Below are 12,910 nucleotides of genomic sequence, written 5' to 3'. Positions count from 1 at the left end.
GCTACTATGTGCCCCTGGCTTATTTTGTAAATGTCTCGTAAATGTTCTTGTTTGTTTTGTTAATCTTAATGGTCACTGGTCAGCTATTACTTCTGTTGTAATTTAAAGCTTCAATAACAAAAATAATAAAAAAAACCTCTCAGCCGGCTGCACAAACTGGAACTGCCTCCGTGACACAACGTTGCCCTTATTGGCTGAACAATTTTAGCATGACGTTTGTATCTCTGGAAGTTCCGATACGTTATCTGCTATTTCTCCCGAAAAGCCTGTAAAGAAGTAAAGTTTCAATAAATGCTTTAATAGTACACATAAGTTAATCGTTTATTTATTGTTAGTTACTGTAATGTTGCGCTGCTTTATGTGTTTAATCGTCTAGTCTGTGAAGAAGGCATTCAAGTAAGAATTGCATTGTATTCTGTGCATGACAATAAAAACTTTGAATCCTTGAAATAAATGTATTTGATCTTTTTTCTGGCAGCTATCTTTTCACTGCTAGCACTTTGGATCAGGAGTTGGTTATTGTAGAAGAGGTAATGTGCATGCAGGTGATATTTGTATAGATGTATCTACACTCTGGAAGTGCGGCCTCAGTCAGGTCTCGCACTACGAGGAGTAGAAGTTGGCTGCTGTCAGTTTATATTACAAGTTTATATTACAGTTTATATTATTATATTACACTCCTGCAGCCGCCGGCAGATGGCGCTCCCCCTCACGTCAGCTGCAGTCAGACCTAAGTGAAGTCGAACGCACCCAATGGCTCCTCCCCATTCCCAATTATCAAAAAACCCACTAATTGAATGGGTCGCGTAATTATCGCTATGAATTCTGGGAGTCTGTGCAACTTCAAGACCGCAGCTCTCGTGTTAATTATAACAAGGAAGGAATATTATTCTATATTTTTAATGGCGACCGAATGATTGATTGATATAATGTAGTGTTTCATTCTATATCCTGTTTTGATAAGATATCGACATTTCGTAAACATTCGATATACAGTTAAACCATAATTGGTCCGTCTTGTTTCTTTGTCACGCAGAAACTTCACAACTGTGTTGTGAGCGGATTTTCAGCGCTTATATGTTTTTAAACTTGTCTTAAAATTTTGTGGTACTTCTACGTTTCTGCGCTTTTGTAAATGTAGATCGTATGTTTTGTCATTTGATTAAAGCGTTTGAAGACTTTGCAGCGCGCTGACACCAATCGGCCACCGTAGCTTAGCAACCGAATCATAACAATTCTTTTCCGTTTAGAGTTTTCATTTGAACATTTAAAGCAGCTCAGACTTGCAGTTTATCAGCAAGAGAGAAGACGCGAAAGATGTCCATCGTGAAAACCACCGTGAATCTCCAGAGGATTGACTGGCTGCTGCCGAAAGGTGCAGTCAGTGTGCGGATCGCCCCGGAATACATCCCCGGTCCAGTTGGCCGAGGTAAGGATGGCAAAATGATGCCCAGACTAACTCAGCACTTAAAGAGTTAAAGTCAGAATATGCTTGACTAGTCTTCTTGAATCTTCTGTTCTATTATCTTGTTTTAGAAGTACATGTCTAAATAATAAAGTAGTTCACCTTTAGCTTTAATATACGGGAGTCTTTTTGCATGTCTACTGCATTATATAATGAAATCAGTAAAATCTGTGGCTGTGCTGTGTTTAAACATCAGAGAAAATCATCATGAAGTGGTAAAGTAACAGCTGAATATGTCCTAATATACGGTGTTTCCCCGAAAATAAGACAGGGTCTTATATTCATTTTTGCTCCAAATGACGCGTTACGGCTTATATTAAGGTAGTATTTTCCCAAGTATAACACGCTACAGTATATTTACCGGTATTCATGAAAAAGAATCCACATTTATTCAAACACAGACATCATGTCATCTTCTAACAGTATCTTTCCATGTAAACAATTTGACGGTGAATTTATTCATGAACAAAATTCTGCTGTATACTGTATATGTTTATTCAAATATAGTCGTCATGTCATGTTCTTCTGGAACATCATCGTAAATCTCCAAGTTCCAAATTCCGTCCTGAATATCTCGCAACTCAATTTCCTGTAGAACCAGTGTCCCCAATCTCTCATGTTTAGCAATAACTCTGTCCTTAAATGAGCGCCTCTTGTCCATGTAGCCTTCTCGTAGTATAACCGCATCTCATTCTAGTTACCGTACAATCCATGGGACAATAACTAGGGCTTATATTACGGGCTTCTTGAAAAATCATGTTAGGGCTTATTTGCGGGGAAACGCGGTAGTAATCAGAAAAAGCATAAATCTTAGTTTGGTACCTTGAGAGTGAATAAATAATGCAACTTATGGAAAGTGTAAGATATGTAAAGGATTTGACTTAATAGTCAGTTGTTGATGCCAACATTTGGATTGAGTGGGCTGCTATATTTGATGCACATGAACCTTTCCAGTGTTGTTTTTCGCTGTTGTTCTGCGTATCAGGGAATCTGTGCACAAACTGGCTTGTTTTTATAGGTCAGGTTCCCCTGCTGAAAGGCAGACGGCCCAAGTCAAGACCAGCGCATAAGTTTCCCAAGCGTGTGTTTCCTGTATCCAATAAAGACGGGGGAATTTTTCTTAGTGTGCAATACCGACTGCCAAGTGTGATATCTGTGATGGTTGTGATGTAGTGTTGTTGTACAGTGACATAATGTTTCATTTAAATTAAATATGCTGTCCCCTGTCTTTATAATCCCAAAGGACAAACCAGTTCCAGTGATGCTGGCCGTCGGAAGAAGTGCCGCACCAGGCCAGCGGCAGCCAGCTCCCTGACCACGTCTGCCTCTCCTGGATCTGCTGCCATCCCGGTGGCAGCCAGCAGGGGTCAGCAGGGCACAGGCCGCCGTAGAAATACGGCGGGAGGCCGGTCAGGGCGAAGAAGGAGGTATGACCAACAGAAGGGGTTAGAGCCTAAGCCCAGCTCACCAACCTTCTCCTCCTCTTCATTTTTATTTCCGTCTTCAGCCCCCTCCCCTTTTGTTTCATCCCCATTTCTTTTTATGGGCTCCTCTGTTTTATTGCCACACTTAGTCACACCTGTAAGCCCAGCTCCACATCCATTTTCAGCTCCAGGCCTGGTTCATCTGACCCCTCTGCTTCAGGCTCCAGCACAGGCTGTAGCCGCCTCATCTCACCTGGAAAAATTCTATTGGTTGTATAACTATTATGTAACAAAGTACTCTAAAATGACCTATGACGCCAAGTGCTTTACTGAGTACTGGTGTCAGGAGTTTTGGAACAGACATTTAAATGAAATTAACTTAGCGAAACAGGGGAAGAATGAGGATAATGAGGGTACTCATTCATCCAAGAGGCGTAGGATTGATGAAGATGAGTTCATCTTTCCTATTGATGCACTGGAGCAGCTAAGTACCATGCCCAGGGCTCAGGAGATGGGTGTGGAGATGGGCTATCAGTCAGATGCACATAGCTACATTTCCCTGTAGATTCAGCACATAATTACACAAGAGTTGTCATACATACTTAGGATAAGATAAAATTAGGATATGTTACCATGTAGTTTTATAGCATAAGGTACTATAGGATAAGATTAAGATAGGATAAGGTTAAGATTGTATATAATAAGATAGGACAAGTTAAGATAGTCTTAACTTGTATGCCATTTTATGTTTTACAAAGACATGATAAATTACCATAAGTTTAGGATAAGATTATATTAGATAGGATTGCATAGCATAAGATAAGAAAGATAGGATAAGATAACATAGAATAAAATTAAGATAGGATAGGTTACGGTAAGTTTAAGATTGTATAACATAGGATTAGATTAATTATAAATAAAGCAGTCCTCCTTAGAGGGGGGGTGGTGGAGGGAATATTTAAAAAATAAAAATAGGGTTAGTTAACATAAGGTTAAGATAAGATTGTATAACATAGGATTAGATTAATTATAAATAAAGCAGTCCTCCTCAGAGGGGGGGTGGTGGAGGGAATATTTAAAAAATAAAAATAGGGTCAGTTAACATAAGGTTAAGATAAGATTGTATAACATAGGATTAGATTAATTATAAATAAAGCAGTCCTCCTCAGAGGGGGGGTGGTGGAGGGAATATTTAAGAAATAAAAATAGGATCAGTTAACATAAGGTTAAGATAAGATTGTATAACATAGGATTAGATTAATTATAAATAAAGCAGTCCTCCTCAGAGGGGGGGTGGTGGAGGGAATATTTAAGAAATAAAAATAGGATCAGTTAACATAAGGTAAAGATAAGATTGTATAACATAGGATTAGATTAATTATAAATAAAGCAGTCCTCCTTAGAGGGGGGGTGGTGGAGGGAATATTTAAGAAATAAAAATAGGATTAATTCAGAAGGTTAAGATAAGATTGTATAACATAGGGCTACAGTGAAGAAATCAAAAATTTCAAGGCAGCATGAAGTTAACGCACAATCAGGGATGTGCAATTTCTGAGGCATGTATTCAAAAAAAGTATTTTAATTGTGTTTTATGATTCATATTTGACTTAGTTCATGAAATAAAATGTTTTTTTCTACAGATCAGTGTTTTTGTATTTTGTAAAATACGAGAAATACTGTATGCATGGTAATGTCAGGTGTGCAAAATGTTTGTGCTAACAAAGGACACAGAGCCCCTAGAAGGGCACAGAGCCAGGCTGAGCACCACAGCGCTATCCAGCCCATGGCTGCCGATGGTCACATTCCACCAGAACCCCCCAACACTAACTCCCCAGGGAACTTCCAAGCAGCAGAGCAGATTCCAACAACCGAGGATCAAAGGAAAAGAAAAGATACTGGCAGGAAGAAGATGATCTTGTGGCCAAAGGTTAAAAATGTAGAAGTTTGGAGAACAAATGTGTTACAAATGAAATATTATTTGAAATGTGCTACAGCTTAATCATTCTATCATACATCTATCCATCCATTTTCCAAACCGCTAATCCTACTGGGTCGCGGGGGGTCCGGAGCCTATCCCGGAAGCAATGGGCACAAGGCAAGGAACAACCCAGGATGGGGGGGCCAGCCCATCGCAGGGCACACTCACACACCATTCACACCTACAGGCAATTTTTTAGCAACTCCAATTAGCCTCAGCATGTTTTTGGACTGTGGGGGGAAACCGGCGTACCCGGAGGAAACCCCACGACGACATGGGGAGAACATGCAAACTCCGCACACATGTAACCCAGGCGGAGACTCGAACCCAGATCCCAGAGGTGTGAGGCAACAGTGCTAACCACTGCACCACCATGCCGGCCCAAAAATTTAAACAAATTCATTTTAAAAAACTTTAATCTCAGAGCCAATTGCCATGTGCCCACAAATATTTCAATTATTATTGTTTATGATTATAAATGCCGAATACATTCCTGGAGCCTTCGATTTAGCATACACAGTGCCCTCTACAGGATTCTGTCGAAACAGCATCTCTCAACCTCGTTCACAAGATTTGTGTCTTTTTCACAAAACGTTTTTCTTTGTAAATCCCAAAATCTTCCTATAAATGTATGTATGAATGCTTCTCGTCTTTTTCAGTCACACGAAGCCTTTATAAATGAGCTCCCCGATTAATCTGTTTACATGAAAACATCTTAATTGCGTTAAGGCATGTAAACGTAGCCACCTAACGAAAGGTAACCACGTGACTTAGCAGACTGCATGTTCCTCATCTCCTCTGTATGGACCATAGAGCTGTGTATCGGAGAGTCTGACAACACGCTACGTTTCAAGATACAGGCATTACAATTCAGTGCGCTGCTCTATTTTGCCATTCTTTTTAAAAAATCTGCTTTTAGGAAAACATGGCACATTATAGAGAGCACACCACCAAATGGATGAAATCTGAGTAAAAACATTTGATTTTTAACGCAATCAGAATAAAGGGGTCTGCATTTATCACTGTCCATGTAACAATCCAGCATCGTAGCACTACAGCTATTTCGGATTCAGCCAACGAATAACGTTGCTAGTCAGCAGCCTTGTGCAAGCTACTGAAAATTACTAATTACCAATTACTGTATATAAAAGTAATTATAATAAGGGTGGGATTCGACCGTGTGTCTGCCTGGGGGGTCGCCGGCCAGGATCGCCAGCAGTTTGGACGTGTGGTTGGTGCGGCAATGTGCTGCATCAGCGTCTGCTCCCTCTGCCTGACCTGCCCAGTATAATTACATAATCAAGGAAAATAACAGTGGGCTAAAGGTTGCATAGTGATCACATTAACATCGCGTCGATGTTGAAATACATGGTGCAAACAAAAGTAGTGGAATTACACTGACGAGTTACTACCAACACTGCTAGGCAGCTAGGTTTGCTAATGCTAACGTTAGCAGCGCACCCATATGCTACTTCCTCTCGCAAGATAAGGCAGCGTTACTGTCACTGTAAATACAATGAGATCTCTTTGGAGCAAGCCTGTCGATTCCATGTTAAGTGTAAAACCACAAGTAAAATACCTTAAAAATAATAGAAATATAGATGGTGCTGAACCATGGTGAACAGTGGAGTCATAACAGAGGCTGTGCGTTGTGTTCAGTCACCTTTCACTGTAAATCACACATGGCTTCACAATCTTTTGTGTCTGCTCTGAATCCCTCAGGGCTGGAGTGAAAACTCCATTCACACTAACATGGTGCCAAGGGGTATTGGGTAGACATGATTCTATCCTTTTTGGAAGTAATTTGTTTTACTGATTTAAATAAGTTTTAAAAAATTTCAAAATGTAAGGATAGCTCATTGTATCCAAAGGGATGTGCCAAGCTTGCAGTGTTGATGTGCTGCCACCTTCTGGGAAAACGATGAACTGATTTTCAGATTAAGAACATGTATGGTTTTCTGGTATCATTTGAGAACCGTTCGTGCTGCGAACCTATGCTTATGGGTTAGGGTTAAGCTTGGGTCTAGAGCTCAGGGTACTTCCAGGCTTGGAGGCCAAGGGTAAGGTCTCTCTTTCCCCATGTAAGCATTGAATGATGATCCAGCACCAGGGCTTGGGTAAGTCACCACGAGTTGGGAGCCTCATTCCCCAGGTAAAGGATGAACGATGTCCATCCAGCCCGGGGATTCTGGTGAACCTCTCCTTACGCTGGAAGCCTCCTCCCTCAGGTAAGGGTTTAAGAATCTCGCGGTACTTCCATTGAGCCTTGGGGTTCTGGAGAAAAATCCCAGGGCCATCCAACTGTAGCAGTGTGGAATTTTGCGGGTAGGACTTGTTGATTATTTCCGGTAAGTGTGTGTGGGGACCCCTAGTGTGTGGAGGCGTCATTGGCGTTTCCCGGTCCGGTAACTCCCCTTCCGCACCGCAGTGGTCTGCCGTGGTACGCTGGCATGCTGGCTGAGGTTCACACTTATTCTGTGTCTTGGTGGGAGGTTTTGCTGTTTTAATTAGCGTTAATCCTCTGCTTGATTTAAATGGCTAATGGTAATATTTTATATTGCAGTGTTTCTCTTGTGTCTGTGTTGCAGCTCCAGTGGTTGCAAGTTATTCTGGTGACTAGGCCTATAGCTACTTGTCAGTTGCTTTACTTGATGTGTTTTAATTGTAGTTACGGTTGTTGCCAGGATTACAGTTTCAGTTGCTTGTCAGCTTCAGTTTATGCCTCTTCCAGCAGGTTTGTCAGACAATAATAGTTTGAACCTGCACTGTGGCTGCTGTGTTTCCTACGTCAGTTTTTCTTTTCCGTCAGTCTTGTCTTGTCCTCAGCCGGTCCGATGTCGCCCAACAACTGCTGCTTGAAGCTCCTGATCCTCGGTGGGACATCGGCGATGTGCTGGGAGCCTTGGAACGCGCTAAGGATCGTCGCACCTTTTCCTGCATTTGGAGCTGTTTCATTCCCTAGTTTTGCGACTTAACAGACTTTGGGCCGCCCTTTCTTTCTGTATGGGACTGATACAGAGGGACAGCCTGTATTCTGCTACTCATTGTTTGCACTCTTCATAGTTTTCAACACTCAGATTCTTGGTTAGATTGGGGTATTTTCTGGGAGACTGTGAGCAGTGGCTGCCTCGATTGATCTGGCTGACTAAGATTTGATTGGTCTGGGGTGGTAGTGTTCACACTTTCACCTTGTGCAGTATATTTGTGTGGGGATCAGTGTGGTGGAGCACAGGTGTGTGTGTGCGTGTGCGTGTGTGTGTGTGTGTGTGTGTATGTGTGTGTGTGTGTGTGTTAGTTTAAGGGACTCTATTCCCCCTTTTGATCAACTTCCCCGGACACCTGTCTCCTGCTTGAGTTTAGTCAGCCGGTGGCCAAAGGCTGGTTGCTGGTTTATTGTTTAAGGTTGTTGATGCTAAATCGCTTGTCTTGTTTCTTTGTTTTATATTTTCAACAACCTGTTAATAGTACAAACACGTCTCTAGCTCCATTCGGTAAATGAACTTGTGTGCTCTTAATTTACAGTAATTTTTCCTGTGGTGAAATTCCCCAGGTGGCATAGTCGTGTCCTTGTACTACTGACCGCTCTCTGCCACAAACACTTTACCCTAAACCTAAGCCTAATCCTAACCCTAACCATAGCCCCAAACGTCATGTCCTGCCACCTCCCTGACGTGGCTCTAATAAGCCATGCCTGCTGCTCATTGGTCTCGCGTCTCGTTCCATCCCTCATGTTAAACACTCCCAGCTACCTCCAGTCTGTTCCCTTGTTATTCCTGTATAAGTGCTTCCTGGCCCTGTGTTCGCCATTGATGTGGTGCCCTCCATGTTGCTCGTTCCCTAGCCTCCCATCTTGATCCCAGTAAATCCCAGTTTATTGTCTGACAACACCTGCTCCCAGAGTCGTTCATCCTGGCACCCAACAGACTGACGGAACTCGACAAGCCCCAGTAGGTTCCCCAGGTCCCTACAGCCGATCACTGCTGCATGTGTCCAGCATACCTAATGTCGCTGGTTCAAGCCGCAGTACATCTTTCCCCAGAGAGAATGGCCCATCTCTGACAGATGGCATAGCCGCCCTCTCCCCGGACTCCCAGGTGGAGGGTGTGACAGCTATAGCGGAGATCCTCAGGGCCCTCTGGAATGGAGTGAGTGTGCTGAACCCCGCAGAGGTGGGGTGCTCTGGAGAAAAGGAGCCCGCCGTCTCCATGTCGTTTGCCATAGGGCGACCTGCGTCCTCATTGTCACTTGAAGTCTGACGATGATGCTTCTCTGGGATTTACTGTGATCCCCCTGTTCGCCAAAACATGCTCCCCAAAGCTCTCCAGCACAGAAGAACAGGCTCCTAGTTCTATGGTTGTCAGAGTGCTGGACCACAGTAGAGGTCGGACTTTGCTTCAACATGGTTTTATTGGAAGTCTGCACACAATACAGATGTTTCCTACCGTCCTTCGTTCCAATTAAATGTGGAAACGTTTTGTCAGCTGGCTGGACAAGACCCTACTGCCTCTTTTAGTAGTACACATAGTAGTGAGCAGTGGTGACGTAATGGTTAGGGAAGCGCACTCGTGATTGAAAGACACTGCATCTACAGCATCTGGCCCAGGAGAGCCAGCTGTTGCAGTCGTTACATCCGCACTTAAGGCTCCCGGCCCAGAGAGGGAGGCTCAGGCCGCACCCACAGTGTCCAACACAGGTGAGGCTTGGTTGCTTCTAGGCTTCTCATAGACTCTGACACGGTTCCCTGGTAACCAGCCGACACCTGCCACACTGCTCCATAATGTCAGGCCAGCGTCCACCTCTCTGTCCCCTGATGCCTGGCCAGCACCCACGTCAATGTCCCCAGACGTCCAGCCGGTGCCCACTTTCTATCCTGACGTCCCACCGGTACATGCCTGCAGGCTGCCACCAGCCTAGAGAAGATGGATCCTGAGGATGTCCTGCTAGAGTGCCCTGGGTCCTGATACGTGGGTCCCTCCTTCATCCCAGACTCCGGTTACTCTGGTCCCAGTTTCTGGTCACCAGTATCAACAGGAGTCCAAGAAAGCGGCAGGCAGAATGTCTGTCTCCCAGAGAGGGTTTGCCAGTCTCTGCTCTTGCCCTGTATGTCCCTTGTCATCTTCCTGTTCCTCTCCTGTTGTCTCCTTGCTGCTCTACTGCTCTGCGGTTCTCTCATCGCCCGCCAACCCCTCACGTCATCGGGCCCTGCTGGCCCTCCCAGACCCTCTGGTCCTGTGATTCGGCAGAGTTCAGCCTCACCTGGAAAGGGGCCTAGGAGGGTCCTCAGCCCCGAATCTTCACCTGGCTTCCCTGGATGCCCCATGTTATTCCTTTTTGTGCCTCAGTGTTTGTCTTGTTGCTCTGTCCCACCTGTATTTCTCCTTGTCTTCTGCATCCTGTGCCCCTGTTCTTGTTGACCCTCCACCTGTCCATCCTGTTTTGGGGTCTGACAGGACTGCTGTACCTGTGGTTCCTAGCTTTTCCTTTATCCACTCCATGTCCTTAGTGATGTCCTGCAACTGCTCTTATGTCTGGTGTTGCTGTCTGTCTAGTGTTCTGTCTAGTCTTGTCTGGTCTTGTCCTGTCTACCATCTGTTCTGTCATCCCCTGTCTAGTCCAGAGTCCAGTCTGGTTCCATCCCTGTTGTCTAACCCCTTTGGACTTCATGGCCGGAGCACATGCTTCTGGTGGGTTGGGGTGGGGGGGGGGGGTACTGTCACATTAAGCAATGCCATTCTTATCCAATATGCTTGTCCATTTATGTGTCAACGCATGTTCTGACCATCCATGCTCTCTGCATCCCCACATTTCCAGGTGCTGCCCGGGGGGGGGGCACCATCTGAGCTGGAGTCCTGGTTCAGTCCCATGGAGGGGTGACACTGCGAATTGGACCTGCTAACTGTGTCATCCTGGGTGCAGCCTTGAGTGTCACCCTACACAGGCCAGCGTGGAGAACAGGCTTATTGACAGACTTTAATCACACCTCACACCTGGCCTTTAGCAAGCAGCTCCACTCTTTTCTGTTCTCAGTAATATTAGTCTGCCGGGGGGGGGTTGGGCAGCCAGTTGTCCATGGACCCCCAGAGGTCTGTTTTTCTCCTTACTTGGGGTTTTTTGGTTCCTCTCCTCCGTTGTCATCTGGCTTTCTTTATTTAATATCTTTCTTTCCTTTTTCCCGTTGTGTATTACTGTCTTTAATGATGTTGTAATGTATGACTACACATCTGTGTAAAGTGCCTTGGGACGACTCTGTGAGGCACTATATAAAAATGAAATTAAATGTCCCGCCTCCTCCCTGACGTGGCTCTAACAGGCCATGTTTGCTGCTTGTTGGTCTCACGTCTCGTTCCAGCCCTCGTGTTAAACACTCCCAGCTGTCTCCAGTCTCTTCCATCATTAGTCCTCCATTTAAGTGCTTCCTGGTCCTGTGTTCCCCAGTTCGATCACTGATGTTGTGCCTTACGTGTTGCCGGTTCCATAGCCTCCCATCCTGATCCCAGTAAGTCCCTGTTTGTTGTCTGAGAAACACCTGCTGCACGAGTCTTTCATCCCGGTGACCACGACACCAACCACCAGTGATGTCTGTGGAGCCCAGAAATACCAGCCTAGCTGCACTAGTGCCCAGGCAGCACCTTGACAGCAGCATGTTTGCATTGTTATATTTGCCTCACTTGTTCACCACTTTCAGCAACAGTATCTGCTATGTACTAGAACTGTAATCATATGTGAGTGAGTCTGTCTGCTTTGAAGGAGCAGAGATCCCAGCTCCTTACTGTAGGTACAGGGCACAGAAACGGGTAAATCCTGTAAGGTAACATTCTTACAGTCAGCATAGATTCCAACACAGTTCTGGAATATGAAGTTCATAGTCAGTCATCATTTTGTAGCATTAAAATGTAACTTTTAAATAAATCCTAACAGTATGTGTGATTGTGGGGGGTGTGGGGTCTCGGGGTGTAACCTCTGTCTCTGGGCTTGTTTCCTGTCCCTCCTGCTGTATGTGTGAAGTCTGCATGTTCTTCCAATGTGGGCTTTCTCCTCCTACTTTGGAGAACATGAAACTGCGATCAGCCGATTGGAATCTCTAAGCTGCCCTTAGTGTGAGTCTGTATGTGTGAGTTTGTGCTCTGCTATAAACTAGTATCCTGTCCATTGTGTCCCCTGCCCTGTGCCACCTGGGACAGGCTCCAGGCTCCCCACCCCCTGTACAGGATAAGCAGTAATGCAGGACGGCTCCACACTGTTCCAAAGAAATGGCGCTCCAGCTCCCTTCAGGACTTCAGACCAGCTGCTCTCACTTCACGCCTCCAGGCTTGTGGGTGTGGTTCCCAGTCCTGGTTCTGCATGTACAGCTTGCATGTTCTCCCCGTGTTCCTGTGGGTTTCCTCAGGTTTCCTCATGCTGTTCACGATCATGCAGTTTGGTGAATTAGTGTCTCTTGATTGTCCTCAGCATGTGAGTGAGTGTTTGCCCTGTGATGGACTGGCATCCCATCCAGGGTGTCTTTGCCTTGTGCCCTGTGCTTCCTGTGATGTGTGTGTCCCATAACCCTGTACTGCAATTATTGGAATTTGTTGGATACTTTTTTGATATATGATCTTTCTGTTCCTGGGGATGGCTGAAGCTGGTCCATTAACTTTTGGCTTAAATATAAGAGTAGTGTTCAATTTTCATTATTAGAGTATGGAATTATTTTGGATGATTAAAATGATCACTCTGAACTTGACTGTCCTTCCTAACATAAATACACTCCCTACACAAACACACAGAAAGAAAAGGAAGAGATTACATATATTTTCATGAATATTGTATATAGAATAATGTAAAAAAACAAATCTGTGCATTGACAGCACTTGTCAAAGCTTGTTCTGTCTAATCCTGACACAGTCTGTCTATAACTGCACATCCCTGCATGTTTCACCTGAAACCACATGATCCCAAACGTGATTCTAAACCGACACAGAAATTCATTCTCAGTAGATCTGCTCTCTTATACCTTTATACCTAATTTCTATCTACTGCACAAAATCAAAGAGTAGGATTATA

The 12,910-nt window shown here is 44.5% G+C and overlaps 1 protein-coding gene across 2 annotated transcripts in view; it reads left to right on the top strand.

The window, feature by feature from the left end:
- The window catches only part of LOC125721415 (NACHT, LRR and PYD domains-containing protein 3-like), a 145,919-nt gene that overhangs the window by 121,209 nt on the left and 11,800 nt on the right, over positions 1-12,910 (top strand). The window lies entirely within an intron of this gene.

The sequence above is a fragment of the Brienomyrus brachyistius genome, unplaced genomic scaffold (assembly GCF_023856365.1).
Source record: "Brienomyrus brachyistius isolate T26 unplaced genomic scaffold, BBRACH_0.4 scaffold33, whole genome shotgun sequence".
Lineage (NCBI taxonomy): Eukaryota > Metazoa > Chordata > Actinopteri > Osteoglossiformes > Mormyridae > Brienomyrus > Brienomyrus brachyistius.
Note: the sequence above shows the minus strand (reverse complement) of the source record. Positions and strands in the feature narration are given on the sequence as shown.